We start from the raw sequence: 20,724 nt of genomic DNA, 5'->3' as shown, positions 1-20,724 counted from the left end.
AGAACAGGATCCTGAGATTCTGAAGCGAGTTCACGCCATGCTGAGGGACATCAAAGGCCCGGATAGGGTATGCAAGTTAAAGAAGGCTCTCTACGGCCTGCGTCAGGCCGGACGGCAATGGTACGCGGAGCTCGACAAGGCACTTTGCAGCATGGGGTTGACTCCTACCAACGCGGACCCATGTGTTTATGTCGACAAGGGAAAACTTACTTTTGTACTCGTATATGTTGACGACATCCTGATTGTCTTCAACGATCGAAATATGGAAAATCGAATCAAGAGAGAGCTCGCCAGACTGTTCAAGGTTAAAGATCTTGACACCGCCAAATACTGTCTCGGTATCGAGATTCGGCGCGACGGGGAGAGCATTCATCTTGGTCAACGAGGTTACGTCAAAGAGGTTCTCAAACGTTTTGGGATGGGCGATTGTAAGCCCGTCAACACTCCCATCGCCTTAGGCGTCAAGCTGACGAAGAGCACAGACGCTGGAAAGGACAACACCGAAGATCACCCGTATCAAGAGCTAATCGGGGCCCTGATGTATGTTGCCGTGGGAACACGCCACGACATCGCACACGCTGTTAGTGCTCTTAGTCAGTTCAACTCATGTCACAATAGCGAGCATTGGGCTGCTGCCAAACGCGTGCTCCGATACCTTCAGAGGACTTCCGACTACGAATTGGTCTTTCACAAGGATAATCAACCGTTGCGAGGCTTTGCGGACGCCGACTGGGGCAATTGTTCCATTGACAAACGTTCCTACACCGGTTACATTTTTACACTCAGCGGAGGCGCTATAACGTGGGAATCACGCAAGCAGAGGACGGTTGCTCTATCATCCACAGAGGCCGAATATATGGCTATAGCCGACGCTACCAAGGAGACCATGTACCTTACCAACTTTCTCAAGGAACTCGGACGTGCGGATCTCGCGGACGCTGTAATCTACAATGACAACCGTAGTGCTGGACTGTTGGCTGAAAACCCTGTGTTTCATTCCAGGTCCAAGCACATAGATATCAGACACCACTTCATTTGTCAGGCGATAAATGAACGCGCATTGAAGCTTGTATATCTTCCTACGGAGGAGATGATCGCCGACATTCTCACTAAAGCCTTATCTGGAGTTAGACATTCGAGATGTATATCAGGCCTGGGACTTCAACCCATCGATTATTCCCGGGCGCAACTTGAGGGAGGGTGTTAGAGATTGAACAATTCGCGCCCTCGTTACTCTCTATAAACCTTTTACCATGGCTAACAGTAGCGCTGCCGGATTGTGATGGCGCTATCGTCTTTTTCTCTAGTTACTTTAGATGACGCTGTCTTCTACAGCGTTCCAAAAACTTCACTTCATTTTTGTTCGTTGCCACGTATGTACGTTAGCTTCTTCTTCTTCCGTCTCGAACATTCTCGAGTGTACACGTGTTATAATAAAAGATCCAGTTCATTAATCCTAACCGGTTAATTTTCATCATCCCTGACCTGCCCGTCCTAACATTTTTAATATACCAACTATTCTCTGCTTTAACGTGATGCACACCTGTGAATATCTATGTTCAGCACAATAGGTTTTCAGCTTGTTTGTGCTGAAAAAAATAGGTAGGTTACATATTCTTCGGGCTCCCCCAATTGCTTATCACTATCGGAGTCACAACAAAGATTTTATCAAGAGAGCCGCAAAAAAATTTCAAAATTCGGAAAAAACCCCTATTCTGAATAATTACCAATTAAACGTATAGTAATGTGTATCTATATTGTATTATATTATGTATAATATTTTAATAAAATATATTTAAAAAAATATATTATAACGTCTCCTAATAAATTATATATTTATTGTATTATATTATTAAGCTTCTTCATTAATAGTTGATATAATTTTGACGTTGTCCATCATTGTGACATGAGTACCTTCCACATAATAATTTGTACTTTACCGTCGGTAATCTAAAGTAAGTTTTTTTGTTACTTTAAAAATCTGAGTTTAATTTTAAAAAATTTCTTTTCAAATTATTATAATACCTTATGTAGACCATAATCTTCTTCAGTAAAAGAGGCAATTGGAAATGTGGGTTTTAGTAATGTTATAGGTGATTTAAGGCGAAGTAATGAAGATATATTATAATCCTGTATAGCGATTATATGATTATTGTAAACTGTCAAACATACAAGTTTTTAATTTTCGATGCTCAATACATTTAACTCCTTCGGGAAGTAAGCATGAAATATTTTTAACTTCTCTTCCCATGTATTATATTTGTTCAGCTCTAACGCAAGCTGTAAATAACAATATTTGCATTTTGTATGATTGTACGATTAATAAGAATAAAACATGCTAAATTAAAAATAACATCTGTGTTTCATCATTAGTAAAAGAAATTATTGGGTTACTAAACTTGAGGTACTAAAATCTCAAATTATCTTCTATAATTATTATTAACATCCATTCATTCTATCTCCAAATTATTATTATTTAATCCTCACTTTATGTATCTTTAAATAATAAATATTATCATTATAATTGTGTATTATAAATGTATGTTATAAATGTATTATTAATTTTACTTATTCACCGTATGTAAAAGTATCTTTTAATTTAAATCTTAGTCTAGATTTTTTACATTCAAACACAAAATGAGATAAGATAAACATTCTTGTTTTACTATTTCAAACTTCATATACAAATTCTTAAAGAATGTTCACGTTATAATGAAATATTTTATGTGTGTGTCGTTATTTTAATTAAATTTATATAAAGTTAAATATTAATATGAAAAATGTTTACAATAAAAAATGTAAGTGCGCTCTTTATAATATACTAACCATTTTTTTGCTAATTGTGGTATATATTTCCAATAAACCAAGTAATACTATATTTTGTAACTCTTCTTGTGAAGTACAGACCAAATATTGATTAGCCCAAAATTTCATTTGGTCAGGAGCTCCGTCTATTAATATTAACCGTCCTGATAAATTATTAGTTTCCAATAATCTTGCTAATTCAATGGCAATTAAGCATCCAAATGAATAACCCACTATTAAAAATTCTTTTTGGTCTTTAATTTTCTTCAATATGTGCTAAGAAAATAAATATTAATGTATATATAAGCTATAGTAATATATGAAAAACTTGTAATTGTTATATATTACTTATATACATAAATTATTTAAAAAATAATCAAAATATTATAGAAATGTTAATAAAACTTCTATTACAGGCATCAAATAAGCGGCTGTCTTCATCACTGAACGACTTCCGTCGGGAATATTAAGTACACCATGTTGCAAACACGTTGCCAAAGATTTAATTTCTGATGCTATAGATTTATATACACTTGAACATCCTTCGATTCCCGGTAAGAGAAATATATTGCCTTAATCAATTTCTTTCTTTGTACCAAGTTCTACAAGAATATCTGGAACCAAGTCTGAATCCTTTATTCTTTGAATTAGCATGTCCAAACCTTCCAAATTACTTGTATCAATTTTATTTATGTCGTGTATCTTTCCTTGTTCGGCTGTAATTGTCATCTGTCTAAGTTTAGCAAAACTTAGAGTTCTAATATCTTGTGCTGTCAAAGAAATGTCGAACTCTCTTTCTAACGTTTGCTTAATTTCAACTGCCATCATCGAATCCATACCCATTTCCGCCAATGGCACGTTTTGCGGCACTGCGTTTATGTTCTTCAATCCTATTTTAAAGTACAGTAAGAAGACTATTTATTTATAAATAAGTTTTATGTCACATTCTATTTAATGTTTCCTAAAATCTCATACCAACAAAGACTCTAATGTAAGTTTCAAATTGTTACTATTTTTATATGTATATGCAATCAGTTATTGCAGTACAAATGCTTTATAATTGTTATTGTACTGTATTGTTAATTATTTCTTAATTAACGCAAATTAGTATACAGTTTATTTAAACTTTTAAAAATTGTAAGATTTAATAATGTGAGAAGCTAAAAGACTTTGAAAGATATCAAGGAGGAACAGTTTAAGGATGTTTGGACGGTACAATACCAGCAAAAAATGCTTTTATTTAAAAACTGCAGATTTCTTAGGTTTAAATCGTCTGAAATGTAAAATAAATAATTTATATTATATAAGAAGTTCAACCATCGTAAAATAACATGATTCTTAACGATTTAATTGCTATTAATTATGTACTTTTTATTTTTTTAACCTAAAATTTCGATACTGAATCGGACCGTAAACACTTTCAATGCATCTGTGTACCTACTGTATCACTGCGTTGTTATCAAGTTTTATAAACTAAAATGACTTATACAGCGTATTGACCATGTTTTACTGCAGTTTTAAGTAAATAACTTTTAAACGAGTACGTGGATCCAAATGAGCTTTACGAATATTTATTAGAGTTTCATTAGCATATATAAAAAATTTGATTTAATTTGTAACACTACTTCCTCATCAAATTATAAGAATAAGAAAAAAATTCATACGTCAACAAACTTTCGATTAAAATATTTCAGAAACTAAAGCCGCAATAAAAAAATCTAACGATATTTTTAAATATAATGTCGATACAAGCTTTCGATTGCGACCAATCCAAATCAGATTGGTACAGCCAATCCCGAGATACCATAAGAATCAATGCAACAAAAAATCAAATAACTTTTAAACCAATAAAAGAATTGTGCTCTTACACAGATACTTGGACGTAATAATAGAACATCTATAAAGTTTTTAAATTTTGGTGATACTGTCTTCCAGCAGTAAAGGAAAATTAGTGAACATATAAGGTATGATATACATATATGCTACTAAAAAAGATCTTTTGACAAGTAAATAAAAATTTAAAAAAGAGTATATTTCTTATTAACTTCTCTTCTTCTATAAAATAAAATATGTAGGTAATAAGTATATAATCAGTTATCAATTAATTGAAAATAAGTTATTAGTTTAATGAAAAAATTAATTTTCTAATTTTTCTAGAAAACTTGAGGCCCAAAAAAAACTTTTAAATTATTTTCATTATTAATATAAAAATAATAAACTTATAATTTTTTTACGAAAACTCTTTTATACCGCGTTTCTTAAAAAATAATTGTAGAGATAAAATAACTATAAAAAACGTAACAATTTTTGTAAGTTTCAAACTAGGTAAGAAAACATTTAATTATTCTAATGTTGCTAAAATCGTTCCAACGTGAACAACCAATGTGTGTTATTTAATTATACTCACACGAGAAAAATAACGAACCATTCGATATATGTAAATACGATATAAAAATTTAAAACTTACTTTGTGATAAAAATTGTAAATATTTAAGACATTTTTTACACTAACGTTTTATAAAATTGTTACCCATGATATGACTAATTGTATCATAAATATTCATTGATCCGCCAATATTTGCTTTTCAGCAACACCCATACTGCTTACGACAGGGTGGTCTTGGAGCAAGAATACTTCTAACGTATTTCAAACAAGAGATTATTCATTGTTGCAATGTACCTCCAATAAACGAGTCCAACGTCACCAATGGCACCCCACTGTATCGCTAAACCGTGTATCCTTCTTCCATCCTCTTTTCACAGATTCTCTCCATTAACGGAATTAGCCATCCCATAATTTGTCTGACTTGCGTTTCCTCTTCCACACGAGACGGAGGAAAAAAAAAAAAAAAACGACAAAATGTCGAAGCTGTGGACAGATTTTCCTCGATAATTCGTCCATTTTTTTCGTCATCCATGCTTTTGATTTGAATGAGTCCTCGAACGTTGGCGGTAATTGATTTCGAAATATACAATCTTTTAAAACAACTGCAAGATTAAATATGGCATCCACTGGTGCTCTTTCTTCAGCAAATTTTAATAGGGATTCACAATCTTCATGTTTCAAATTATTATCGACTGTAACGATCTGTACATCCACACCGTAAGATCGCCAGAGCTTTACTCTTGATTGCTGATAACCTGTTCTAATCCCGGTTCGTGATGTTAATACCAGATTTTTTGCACCTCGCAGAGTCAACCAATCTGCTAGTTCTAAACCAAATCCGCCAAGTCCACCCAAAATAACGTAGCATTTATGATCCAGACAATGATAACGTGGATGAGCGAGTAGTGGAGCATCCACAGGCTCTTCCTCTTTGTGAACTCTGATATATTTATAGCGTCCACTGGTGCTCTTTCCCTCAGCAAATTTTAATATAGATTCACAATCTTCATGTTTCAATTATTATCGACTGTAACGATCTGTACATCTACACCGTAAGATCGCCATAGCTTTACTCTTGATTGCTGATAACCAGTTCTAATCCCATTTCGTGATGTCAGTATTAGATTTTTTGCACCTCGAAAAATTAACCAATTTGTTAGCTCTAAACCAAACCGCCTAGTGTGCGTCCGCCTAAAATGACGTAACATTTATGTTCCAAGCAATAATATTGCGGGTGAGCAAGTAGAGGAGCATCCAAGGCTCATTTTCTTTTCGAACTTTTAGTATTACTACAAACAATCAGTTAAAATACAATAATTATTACGAAGCAAAAATGTCTAAAAACGAAATTTTTATTTACATTTTATTATATGTGTTATTTTGCATTTTATCATTAATTTTTTTATTAATTCTAACACTTTTCATGATTTAATTTTATTAGTACAAGAAATTACATTTTTTCATAATGCATCAGATAAAAAACTATGTTAATGTACTCTTAATTGCCAAAAAAAAACAAATAATTAATGTACTCATTTATATAAATAAAAAATGCTATTTAATAAAAAATTATTTAAGTAAATTTGTATTTTGTTACGATCTTTATACAGCATTAATTAAAAAAAGAATCTTTCTAATATAACTTGAAAAAATATTTAATAACATAATTAATTACATACTTCTGCGTATTAAGAAATAATTATACCTTGCCAATATGTTTTCCAGCAGCCATATGTCTAAAAGCAGATTCTATTTCATTTCTCTCAAAGACTTTTCTACATAGCGGTTTAATAGCACCATTTTCTAAACCTTCTGTTATTGAGTTATTCCTTTCCATAATCTTGACTTTTGTTCTGCATTTGAATAAATTAATTTATCTAACAAAATACCATAAAAACTGATACCCTTGGAGAAATAGACGAGTTCAATGGATTATTGGAAATCATATCAAATTTTCCAATTTTTAGAAAACGACCACCATTTGCTAAACAGCGAACAGATGCTTGCAATTTCTCTTCGGCTAAGGAATTCAATACGATATCCACTCCACGACCTCCTGTACGCTGCATAATCATTTGTTCAAAGCTTGTATCTCGAGAGTTTCCAATATGATCTTCGGGAATAAGGGAAACGTTTCTCTTATAAATTGGCGTTTCTCGTCAGTTCCAACTGTCGTAAACACTTCGCAACCTTCGTGAAGCGCAAGATGAATCGCAGCTTGACCAATGCCTCCAGTACCAGAATGGATCAACACTTTGTTTCCTTTTTTCATGTTACCCTTTATATACAAAGCATTATAGCAGCACGTGCTGTACACACACGGAACCGTTGCTGCGTCTTCCAATGTCCATTTATCTGGTATGACCCAACTGAAATATTTTTCAGTCACGCAAATGTTCGTCATACCTCTGAACGTAATAATGTTTGAAAGTATGTAATTTGTACATGTCCCGTAAAAAAGTTGTAACTACTTACTAATATAAAATATATTATACAGAAGTAGTATATAAGTGTTGTAAAGGGTTTTTTTTTATTTTGTACTTTATCTGAAGCATACTTTTATACTCAAGTTCAAATTTAAGCCGATAAAATTGAAACTATATTAAATATTAAATTAATACTACTATATCTATATGTCACGTTCTGACTGTTATTGTTCGTCCGCTTTTTGGTCAATGCATTTAAGCAATTTACCAGGGATTTGGACAAGTCGTGTGAAGGATATTATTATTATATTTATTATTCGGGACCGAAAAGATATCTGAGTTTATACGTATGGTAACGAGGATCAGCTTTATTTATTTGGTTATAATTAGGATAATCAACGTCGAAAATCGACAGGATTAGTTTAAAGGGAGGTGCGTTTTCTAGTTTGTTGCAATTGTTGGAGGAAGGGGAGAGGATCTTGATTAGAAATGACTGCTTGTTTGATCTGGAATCTGATTCGTTTAATTCGAACGCGCCTACCTCCTTTCTTTGTCATTCAGCCGCGTTCACGAAAATGAATTTTAAGCTCGCCACACTCTTCGGCAGCGCTCTAAAACCAATCCGCCACACCCTCTGCTCGCCACACTCTTCGTCAGCGCTCAGATCGTCAGCGTAGAGGTCAAAATCACTTTCGGGAATTTATCGAGATTATTGTCTTTTTCTGGAAACCAACTCCGTAATCGCCACGGTTTCGGCAGCGAAAGTACCGGATCGCCACACTCTTCGTCAGCGCCCCAGCACAGATCGCCACGTTTTGTCGGCGGAAACTGCGAGTCGGAATCCCAGAAGTGACAGTGATTATTACAACTCCCAAGAATCAACCCCGTAATCGCCACGCTTTCGGCAGCGAAAGTACTGGATCGCCACACTCTTCGTCAGCGCCCAGCACAGATCGCCACGCTTGTCAGCGACAACTGCGAGTCGAATCTTAGAAGTGATCGATTTATTGATTAAAATACGAAATAAGATTCCAGATTTTTACACTTGTTCCTTTTTAAACTTATATTACCTTTATTCTAGAAATATCAATACAATTTGTGCGTGAAGCGCGGTCTTATAAGGTATGAGAGTGTAGGGACTAAGTCCCAGAATTGAGCGCGAATGCTCGAACTTAGCGTATAGCGGAACGTAGGATCGAATAAGGTTAGGAGAGAGTCTGAGAATTACGTCTAGTCAAGACCGAAGTTAAAACTTATCTGCTTTCCGCGGCGTTTTTTTTTTCCGCCCTATTTATACCCGAAAAAGACGGGAATCTCCCGCGCGAGATTCCCGCCTTTTTCCACCTCTATTAAGCTAGACCCCCCACCAGCGCAAATCAAGTTCGCACTAGGTCAAAAATTTAGTGCTATTTAGGTGCTAATTAAGTGCACTAGTCCAAATTTTGGTGCTCGAACCGTTTAGCAGGAAATCGCGTAAAAAATGGGGGGTCCAGCTTGCCATAAAGCTGGACACCCCCATATCAGAAAATGGTCCTACAGAAAAGATAGGTACACTATAATTTAGTGCTAATTAAGTGCTAATTAAGTGCTCTAAAAAAACGATAAAATATTGACAGATTATAACATTTATTTAAATATACCACTACATATTGAACACAGTACCGTCGCGGTCGACACAAACACTTAAAAAATTGCTGCATGAATATATTCGTTACTAAAATGATCGAAAACATATATTTCTTGAATCTGAGTTCATTGCTAACAGTAAAACAATTACAATAATTAACTTAGACCAGCCGTTGGCGCTGAGCACTAAGTTCCGTCATCTGATCGTCTACGAATTAGTTGCTCGATTGTAGTATTAAAATAATTCTCAGACATTGTACTTTAAAAGAATTACACGATTCAAATTTAGTGTTAGCTGCTTAGTGTTGAAATTAATCAATTAATCAATGGAGCGCGCGCTTCGCGGATAAACTAATTAATTTCAACGCTATACAACTAGCACTAAATTCGAGTCGTCGTACTTTCTTAAAGTACAATGTCTCAGGATTATTTTAAGACCATAATCACGCAGGCACCTAATTCTTTGACGATTCTGTAACGAACTTTAGAGCGCGGCGCGCGCGCTCCATGAGTTAATTAATTGATTTCAACCCTTTGCAGCTAGCACTAAATTCAAATCGTGATATTTTCTTAAAGTACAATGTCTCAGGATTATTTGGAACCATAATCACGCGAGCACCTAATTCTTTGACGATGCATAGCGTTGAATTAATTAATTTATCCATGGAGCGCGCGCGCGCCGCGCTCCTATAATTCGTTACGGATCGTCAAAGAATTAGGTGCTTGCGTGATTATGATCTTAAAATAATCCTGAAACATTTGTACTTTAACAAAATATCACGATTCGAATTTAGTGTTAGCTGCAAAGGGTTGAAATCAATTAATTAACTCATGGAGCGCGCGCGCCGCGCTCTATAACTCGTTACTGTATCGTAAAAAAATTAGGTGCTCGCGTGTTTTTGGTCCCAAAATAATCCTGAGACATTGTACTTTAAGAAAATATTACGATTCGAATTTAGTGCTAACTGCAAAGGGTTGAAATCAATTAATAACTCATGAAACGCGCGCGCCCGCGCTCTAAAGTACGTTACAGAATCGTCAAAGAATTAGGTGCTCGCGTGATTATGGTCTTAAAATAATCCTGAGACATTGTACTTTAAGAAAATATCAAGATTCGAATTTAGTGCTAGCTGCAAAGGGTTGAAATCAATTAATTAACTCATGGAGCGCGCGCGCAGCGCTCTTCAATTCGTTTACTGCATCGTTAAAGAATTAGGTGCTCGCGTGTTTTTGGTCCCAAAATAATCCTGAGACATTGTACTTTAAGAAAAATATCACGATTCGAATTTAGTGCTAGCTGCAAGGGTTGAAATCAATTAATAACTCATGGAGCGCGCGCGCCGCGCTTTAAAGTTTGTTACAGAATCGTCAAAGAATTAGGTGCTTGCGTGTTTTTGGTCCCAAAATAATCCTGAGACATTGTACTTTAAGAAAATATCACGATTCGAATTTAGTGCTAGCTGCAAAGGTTGAAATCAATTAATAACTCATGGAGCGCGCGCGCGCCGCGCTCTAAGTTCGTTACAGAATCGTCAAAGAATTAGGTGCTCGCGTGATTATGGTCTTAAAATAATCCTGAGACATTGTACTTTAAGAAAGTACCACGACTCGAATTTAGTGCTAGTTGTATAGCGTTGAAATTAATTAGTTTATCCGCGAAGCGCGCGCTCCATTGATTAATTAATTAATTTCAACACTAAGCAGCTAACACTAAATTCAAATCGTGTAATTTTTTTAAAGTACAATGTCTGAGAATTATTTTAATACTATAATCATGCGAGCAATTAATTCGTATACGATCAGATGACGGAACTTGGTGCTCAGCGCCAACGGCTGGTCTAAGTTAATTATTGTAATTGTTTTACTGTTAGCAATGAACTCAGATTTGGGAAATATATGTTTTCGATCATTTTAGTAACGAATATATTCATGCAGCAACCTTTTTAAATGTTTGTGTCGACCGCGACGGTACTGTGTTCAATATATAGTGGTATATTTAAATAAATGTTATAATTTGTCAATATTTTATCGTTTTTTTAGAGCACTTAATTAGCACTAAATTATAGTGTACTTATCTTCTCTGTAGGACCATTTTCTGATTATGGGGGGGTCCAGCTTTATGGCAAGCTGGACCCCCCATTTTTTACGCAATTTCCTGCTAAACGGTTTAAGCACCAAAATTCGGACTAGGGCACTTAATTAGCACCTAAATAGCACAAAATTTTTGACCGAGTGCGAACTTGATTTGCGCTGGTGGGGGGTCCAGCTTAATAGAGGTCCTTTTTCCTACGCGTCTTAAGGGGGAGGTATTCTAGAAGCTTCTAGAACATTCTAGAAGCGTAGTTTTTGGGCCCATCTGGCCCCCAGCCCTTCAACGGACTCCGATAAGATAATCTAAACATTTACACTAACCCGGCCGTTTCCTCGGAATTCCGAGCCTGGCGTGCGTCGTCTAAGCGTTCAAAACTTTTAACGTGCGTCGTCGGAAAATATAAAATTTCCGTACGTAACATATATTTAATGTAAATAATTTTCTTCATTGAGTATTGATAGTAAAACGTTCATAATTTTACCCGTATGAGCACATTCCCATTATTCTTCGTCCATGCACTCATATCAATTCCAACAAATTCTAAAACCAATTAAAATGATTATAATCGTATTCAAATAATGTGATAGACTCGACGGCGATTTTACCAGTAGCCAACAAAATATCTTTGAAATTGAGCATAAATTACATTAACGAGATCCTCACGTTTTAATGGAGAAAGGCATTCTCTTCTGTATCCAGCAAAGAGTAGTCAGATTCCCTTGTACCTGTCATATAAATAAACATAATTATTTATAATAAAATTTAGCACAGTATTATACTCCTTGACGTACCATCTGTTTAACGTAAGCACACTGTACGAGGTTTGGTTTCAACGATGGTAATGGAAAATGTCTGTATGATCCCCAAACGTTACCGGAACGTAAGACATTGATAGGTAGATTCAATTGCAGCTGTTTCATGTACAATGGCTCTTGCAAAGAAAAGCAGGAGCTTTATCATCTTGAATAAATACGCCTTTAATTATTTCGCCGCCTGATTCTCTTTCAAACAATAATAAGACCGAGTAGCCCGGATTTGAAATCTTCCGCGACGAGAATTGTCTCCGTATCTACACTAGCCCTCGTTTTGCACACTCATGATTGATTTTAGTTTATCTACCCATGTAAACTCATAATTGTTTACATGTACAATCCGCTGGTTTTTTCGCAATATTTGCGTTTTTCTTAATAGTTAAAAGCGTCTTTTCATTTATCTGTTTCTCCAATATGACATCCAGCTCATATGCTTTCAGGCATGAATAATCGTAGACCGCATCAGATTTTTCCAGAGTTAGTAAAAAGCCTGAGGCATTAACAGAGACAGCAGTTGTTCGTATAATGTCTTGCTATTTTTGTCAAAATATCGAAACCAAAGATCATTAAACAATTCTCGTCTTTCGACAACTTAGTTATCTCCGTTGTAGAAACGTTGTTGGGCAAAGAGATATTTGGAAATCTCTCGTGAGTCGTCGCGAGTCTGATGTGATGGCGAATCTGCGGTAAATTATTTAAGATTTTACTAACAAGTGGAGAATTTAAATCTTCTGGTGTCACATTGTCACGTCATTGACAATTCGATAATTTTAACACTTGTCACATTGTAACATTCAAGTGCAATGTGCACCGACATTCTTACTGCATCTTGCAACGACATAGTTCCTAAATCACGATGAGCAACAAATTTGTATTCTTCAAGACGGTATTAACTACTTTTTGTCGGCGAGATATAGGTGTAGCCATAATGCCACAATTCTATTCCTCCAGATATTATAGTATCTAGAGACTTGTAATGACGAACAAAGAATTCTGTAATGTAGTATAAATAATTAGAATTAAAATTGATATTTCGTGCAATTGCTTTTGAACTGAATCACACTTACGTCTTTCTCCAATTGGATAATCCTGAGTTATCCGTATGTGATTTCGGATCAATTGTCAGTTTGCGTATTCTTGTTGGAACCAAGAGGCTTCTTGAACTCTGTCCTAAAATCATCATTTGTAACATGTTGTCCATAAATCCTACCCAGTTACACGTCCAGGTGATATAGCCGTTTGATCCCGTAACCGATGCGCTTTTCAATCCACGAAATACACCGGTATATTGATAACCGCGAAGTCTTAATTCCTTATAGATGTCTTTTGTATTCATTTTTTCCTCATCATCGATATATTCAGCAAGATTAGCAGATATTTTTTCATTTTCAATATTAGTTGGAATGCGTACTGTTCCAGTAACAACAACACTGTCTCCTTCGATTATTTCAAACCTGTTGTTACCTAGATATGTGGGTATAATTTTTTTTTTAAATTACATGATACCTTACAAAAGCAATTGACTCGTAAAAATAATTCTAATACATTCGGTTTATTCTCATCTATATATTTCTTACATTTTAAATATTACATCTTAAAATGTGCATAAATCTTAAAATCTAATATTCAGGAAAGAAAATAATTATTTAATATAATTAAATAAGTATAACATTACCTTCTTGGATCGAGAAAGTAAATTCAATCTCATTTTGTTGTGATAACACTGTAGCACGAATAAAATTAACGTCTTCAAATACATTGGTATATTAGTATAATACTCTTTCATCTTTAACAATGCCATCATCTCCCAAATATAGAAGAAATACCCCGTAGCAGGAAATAAATTTTTTTTATTAACGACATGGCCCGTTAAATACATGAATTCCTCATCAGCTATATTGATACTGACAATCATTTCTCTTTTTTTAATTACTTTGCCGCACTATGTTTCATTACATAGAAATCTTCGGTATGATTCCATCTGCAAAAAACGTCATTAAAGCTCCTCATATATATAATGCAGGTATAAATAAATAGTATTTTATTTGTTAGTCACTTGACATGATCGATATTTAAATACTAATTCTATAAAATTCCACCATTCTTCGATTTTTGCATAGGTATGAGACAATTAAGGTATATTTATCCCTGGAATAAGCAGAACAATAAAATCTTCAAACTATAGGTATGGCTCTATGATATAATATAGATAACAATTTTAGTTTTCCAACAAACAAGAACCAAGTTTTAATATAAAAAAAATTAGTGGACAAAAATATGAAAAAAACTAATCCAATATTATTTGTTTGTTAATACTTATATTTTATCATGTTTTTTATCTAATTCATCTAAATGTTTTAAAATTCATGATAATTTTCATTATTCGGCGATTTATGATATCTACTTGTATTCGCGTACTTAAAACATGCTTACTATACCTTATGAGGAGAAATCATCGGTGTTCCGCGGTTTACAGGAAATTCTACTGTCGGATAGAGATTTGCTATTTGCGGCTGTAAGCCTGCATTGTTTTTCTGCATTTTCCAATTGTTTCTAAAAATATGTCACAACTATGACTTTTCATACATTCATGTAACGCTACATTTGTTACCATAGGATATAAAGAATCCTTTGAAATATACTGAAGAATATTCTGAGACAGTATTTCAATCATCCCGGGAAAAAATATTCATATCTGATCATATATGATCATATATGAATGGCCATATATGGTCAGATATGGAAATTGGCCAGATCTGAGGATATATGATCTGGTATTATTGTATATGTTAATATCTGATCAGGTATGATCAGGTACGAACTATATATTTATCAGGTATGAACATATATATTTAAGTAAGTTTCAGAAAATTGTTATATATTTTCAAAAGTTATTTTTTAAGAGTGTGCAACTTTATTATAAAAGTAGACTCTACGATACAACTAATACAAAATTGTGCCGCTCTATAGTGCGAGACAGTGTCGTGTCTTTTGATACCGTTCTTATAACACTGTTTGTCAAATTTTAAATACGAGAAACAGATCCCCATCGAATGCCATCTATTGAATACTTTGAGATGCAATATCTGATCTGATCATATATAATATTATATGACTATATAGGTTCATACATGATTATATATGCTCTATATATGGGTATGTAAAACTTATATCTGTTCATATCTCATTTATACATGTTCATATACTGTCAAATATGAATATTTTTCCTGGACATTTTGTTCGCGGATATAAAAGTCCGGGAAAAATATTCATATCTGACAGTATATGAACATATATAAATGAGATATGAACAGATATAAGTTTTACATGCCCCATGTATAGAGCATATATAATCAATATGGTTATCTATCGCCATATATGATCAGATCGTGCATTATACATGACACAAGATCTGATCATATATGGCGATAGATAACCATATATGATTATATATGCTCTATACATGGGCATGTAAAACTTATATCTGTTCATATCTCATTTATATATGTTCATATACTGTCAGATATGAATATTTTTCCCGGACATTTTATATCATTATATCCCAATCTGGTCATATATAGACAGATCTGATCATGTTTCATATCATTTCCGGCCGTATATGAACATATACAATCATATACAGCATCGCGTCTTGTCATATATGATCATATACAGTGCCGATACAGTTATGTATGGCCATACATAATTATATCTGATAATACATGGCCGAACATTCTTTATATACGACCATGTAAGGCCAGATACGATTATGTATAGTGTCATATCTGGCTACACATAATAATATGTCTGACCATATATGAACTTATATGATCAGATCTTGTGTCATGTATAATGTACGATCTGATCATATATGACGATATATAACCATATATGATTATATATGCTTGAGATATGGGCATATAAAACTTATATCTGTTCATATCTCATTTATATATGTTCATATATGTTTCATATCTCATTTATATATGTTCATATACCGTCAGATATGAATATTTTTTCCCGGGATTATTGTGTCTCTTGGGATTGAACGTATCGCCTTTGCGAATAATACCGGCAATAACAAATGATTTGTATAATATTTTGAACATAAAAATAAAGATAAATTAGAATAGTGATTAACGGACGTGTTAGCCATTTAGGACTACGAAACTTTTTTTGTGGTAATATCCGATTCAAGTATTCTTCAGACTTAGCTGCAGCAGGTTTGATGTAACGACTATGAAAAGGTATATAACTGCAAAAAATTTTTTTCTAGAAATTCCATTAGCCTAAAAGAATGCATAAATTCGTAAGTATTATTAATATTATTATTATTGTTTGTTAAAAAAAAAACTATTTAAAGAAATTAATCAGAAAATATTACGTTACTTATAAGCATTAATATACCTGCAGTTTGGTGAGAATGCTTTTATAGAATTTGTTGGGCCGCTCACGATAAAATTAGAAGAACTATTGTAACAAGATATATCATATATCGATGTCCGAAGGACACATAACTTTTAAGGTTCCAAGATTGAGATTAATTTCAGCCATGGAACCGTTAATTATTTTCGACTCCTGAAGAGCTAAACCGATGAAGTATGCCGACAGAATCGTTTCTTCGGCCGTTTAAACATCCATTGGCATATCCACAAATTAGCTCACCAATGGAATGACCGATTATAAAATCGGGAATGATACCAATAGATGTTAAAAGATCTACCATTTTAATCTGTGATACATATGTATAAAAAGAATATCTTTCCATTTGTTTTAAATAATTATTAGGATAATAAAATAAAAGTTTAATTATTGTATATTTGATATATGATATGTACAAAATATTAAATTAAATATACAAAATAAGACATTTATAAAGTTTAATCAAGGAATTTTTTTTTACCTGCAGTTCCAACAAGAGCTAAAAATAAATTAATAATATGTCGAAAATAATTTTGTTTTCGCTTGTTAAAATATCTGTAAAGAATATGCCATAAGATCTCAAAACGCTATCACATTTCTGGACTGCTTTGGCAAATACTGGAAATTTTCATTAGAGCTCGACCTGCCAAATTAAAAAAATTTAAGAAAATTTTTTAATCCCCTAACGTGTAGATACATTATATGTATACACGTGCACACGCGCGCGCGCACCACACACACACATACACACACTTACTCATTCCAAACCATTGAGATCCTAGTCCAGAAAATATGAAACAAATCGGCCTTTTTATATATGAGCAGCGCTCCACTTTATTGATTGTATTATGAGAGTATTTTAGACCCAGTTATCATGTATCCTCTATAAAGATGACCTTCAATATTATCACTATGAATATGGTGTAGTAGAGATATGTATTCTGCATCCATATAATACTGATCGACTTCGCACCTACATTCAGTAAAAGGAAACATTTATCATACTTTGTGGAATAATTTTACATAAAGAAAGAGAAGGAAGATATTATTATTCTATGTTACAAAAAAATTTCTTTTAAAATATATTATTATTATTTCATATTTAAATAATGCGCTTAGACATTTTTTTCTTCGAGCAAATTTAAATTTATTTTAGAATGTATGCAAAAATATCTTTTTAAACGTTATATAAACATGTTGTTAAATTAATATTAATAAATATAGTTAAATATATTTATCTTAGTTGTCTATATTATATTCTAATATAAAAATATATAATATAAGAAATAACAATACAATTAAATAAATAATTTTTTGAGAAAATTAAGAAAGAAAAAAAATGAAAACAAATAAGAGTACGTAAATATGACAAATTTCGATTATTAGCCAAATCATTATTCTTAAATTAATAAAGAACATATACATATATATTTAAAAATACCAGTTTTTATTGTTCTTAAAAAATATCTTAATTATCTTAAAAGTTACCAATTTTGCAGACCACTAGAGTAGAGAAATCCCTTAAGTAAAAAATAAATATTGAAATAGTTTGCGTATAGTTAACAACAGAAATAAGTTATATACTTGTATCATATCGCAGAAGAAAGATAAATGTTATAAAATCGGAAATAAATCCTAGAGCTAAATAAAATAAGCGATTAATATTGCTTACGTCATCTAAGATATCAACTGCTTCTTCCGTATGTCCGGACACCTTTACAAGCCTAGGTAAATCATCGCTCGGTGCTCCATCATTGATTTTTTGTTTAGAATTCGATTTCAGCAATATGTGGCAATTAGCCTCTCCAAATCCAAAGGAATTAACACCTACATAACCATCCTCCCATTCCGTGGTTCCGTGATAATCTTTATTCTTTCTTCGATAATAGCAATCAACTCTTTTCGCGGACGCTTGAAGTGTATAGTAGGCGTAATTATACCAGTTTCCATCGCCAATAATACTTTAAGAAATCATATCTTTTTGCTAGTAGTAATCATTACATGTGTATGTATTGTAATTATAAAAAATATAGGAAAATATAAATATAATTGCTGTAATAACATTTCAAGCGAAGACAATGTTAAATTATTTTATTACAATTATACCTTTGCTATTTGGCAAAGACCACTGGCGGGTTCGGAATGTCCAAGATTCGATTTTACCGAGCCCATTAACAAAGGAGTGTTTCTTTTAGCGCATAAAGATTGGTCAATGGACATAACTTCTACAGGATCACCGATTATAGTACCAGTTGCATGAGCCTCCATGTAAGATAACTCACTAGGTGAGATTCCACATTCCTCATACAATTCTTCCAACAGCACTTTTGTTTTTCGAACGATGAAAGGTAATACCTTCTTCTTTAAAACTTCGCAATTTGTTTTACCTGATATGACGGTCGCATATATTCTTCGTGCATTTTTTGCGTTTTGCAGATACACTACTGCGATCGTATCGCTGCGCATATATCCGGTACCTTCTTCGTCAAAGGGTTTACAATAACCGTTAGCAGACAGCACCCCTAAAAAAAATCAATCAGTAAATGAAATTTTCAAGTTTCGATTCAATTAATTTATTAAATGCAGAATATAGAGGAGGCACGGATATGTTGTTCATTTTAGATAAAATATATATTTGTTGTGCGGAACGCACTGTTTTGGACGAACAGAAAAATAATGCAGTCAATAAGTTTATTTCGCACATACAAAAAAGGTTTTATAATTTTACAATGAAAGTAAAAAAGCAAAAAGAAGTGTCCAAGAAGATGTAAGTCTTCTAGATTATTTGATAATATCTAAGTTATCTAACAAAAGTACGAAAAATACCTAAAATACATATCAAGATAATAAAATCCGAAATTACATAAAGATGAAAATGTACAAAGTATAAATAAATTTATCAGTATTGTACAACAGTATTAAAAATATAATAATACCTAGACGATAAAATTGATAATTTGCATAAGGATGAAGGCATATATTAGCAGTAGCGACAATAGCCGCGTCACATTCTCCGGATCGAATCAGTCTGTAAGCTTCCATCATGGCAAAGTTACTTGAACTACATGCAGTATCAATATTATACGATGGTCCAATAATGCCGAGCCAGTAAGAAATTCTTTTTGCCATGACAGCTTTGCTGCACTCAACCAACGGTAATCCATTCAACTAATCATAATACATATTTTTAAAACGTACTAAGATATTAAAAAATTACATTAATATATACAAGTAAATATTTATTTAAAAATATATTTATTTTTAAAGCTACTTAAAAATCTTTTGCTCTTGTATAATTTTTATATATTTTACGTAAAGAAACAAATTTCTATATTTACAATAAGAATTTTACATGTAGGTATATAATTACTGTTCTTTCAGAAAATTTTTATTAATTATATTGTATAAATTATTTACATCGTGATGAATACCTGCGGTTTAGAATAGGTGAAAAGACTTGAGTTCAGAAGAACAAATTGCTGTAAAAACACCCGTCCTAGTCTTCGTAACTCTTTAGGATTAACACCCGCATCTATAATTGCTTCGTAGTATGCTCGAGTAAGCCCATTCTGGCCATGGGCTCCATTGTATGAGCTTCTGTTGTGGATATGTTTGAAAAATTCTGGATCAAACTTTTCTATATTGTTGATCTTACCGATTCGATCAGCATATCAAGAGACACGGTAGTGTCTCGCGCCAAGTACACGCGAAGCGAGACCGCACCGTGACTCTTTTACGCGACGCGACGGGTTGCGAGTATACGAGATGTTGAGATCTCGATAACGATGAACGGATCAAGTTCTAATTAGGCTTGATCGATAGCTTGGGGTCCAATTAGGGGGGGGTTTCTCTTATAATATTCCGCTACGTGCCCTACGAGCGGAGATATTGCGACGCAAAGTCCAAATGTCAAAAATTTTTTTTAAGATACTTTCTTCTACGTCAACCGCTCTCATTCATTATAACATACATGTAACAAACAGAGAACGTCACTTTCACTTTTTCGACACTGGCAGCTAGCAGCGTTAGTATCGCAGTGCAGTGCAGTGCAGTGCAGTGCAGACAAGTGTGTTCGTTTAGCGCGCTGTCAGAGTGTCAGTCCAGTTTCATCAGTTATAACCTATCTCGAGAGAGATATGATGATATGTTGATTTT

General features: G+C 33.4%; 1 pseudogene; it reads right to left on the bottom strand.

Annotated features, from left to right (window-relative positions):
• Positions 1 to 1,896: 1,896 nt before the first annotated feature.
• On the bottom strand, positions 1,897 to 19,737 carry LOC139825122 (fatty acid synthase-like; annotated as a pseudogene).
• Positions 19,738 to 20,724: the final 987 nt, after the last annotated feature.

Source organism: Temnothorax longispinosus, unplaced genomic scaffold (assembly GCF_030848805.1).
Source record: "Temnothorax longispinosus isolate EJ_2023e unplaced genomic scaffold, Tlon_JGU_v1 HiC_scaffold_98, whole genome shotgun sequence".
Taxonomy (NCBI): Eukaryota; Metazoa; Arthropoda; class Insecta; order Hymenoptera; family Formicidae; genus Temnothorax; species Temnothorax longispinosus.
This window is presented reverse-complemented; position numbering and strand designations above follow the sequence as displayed.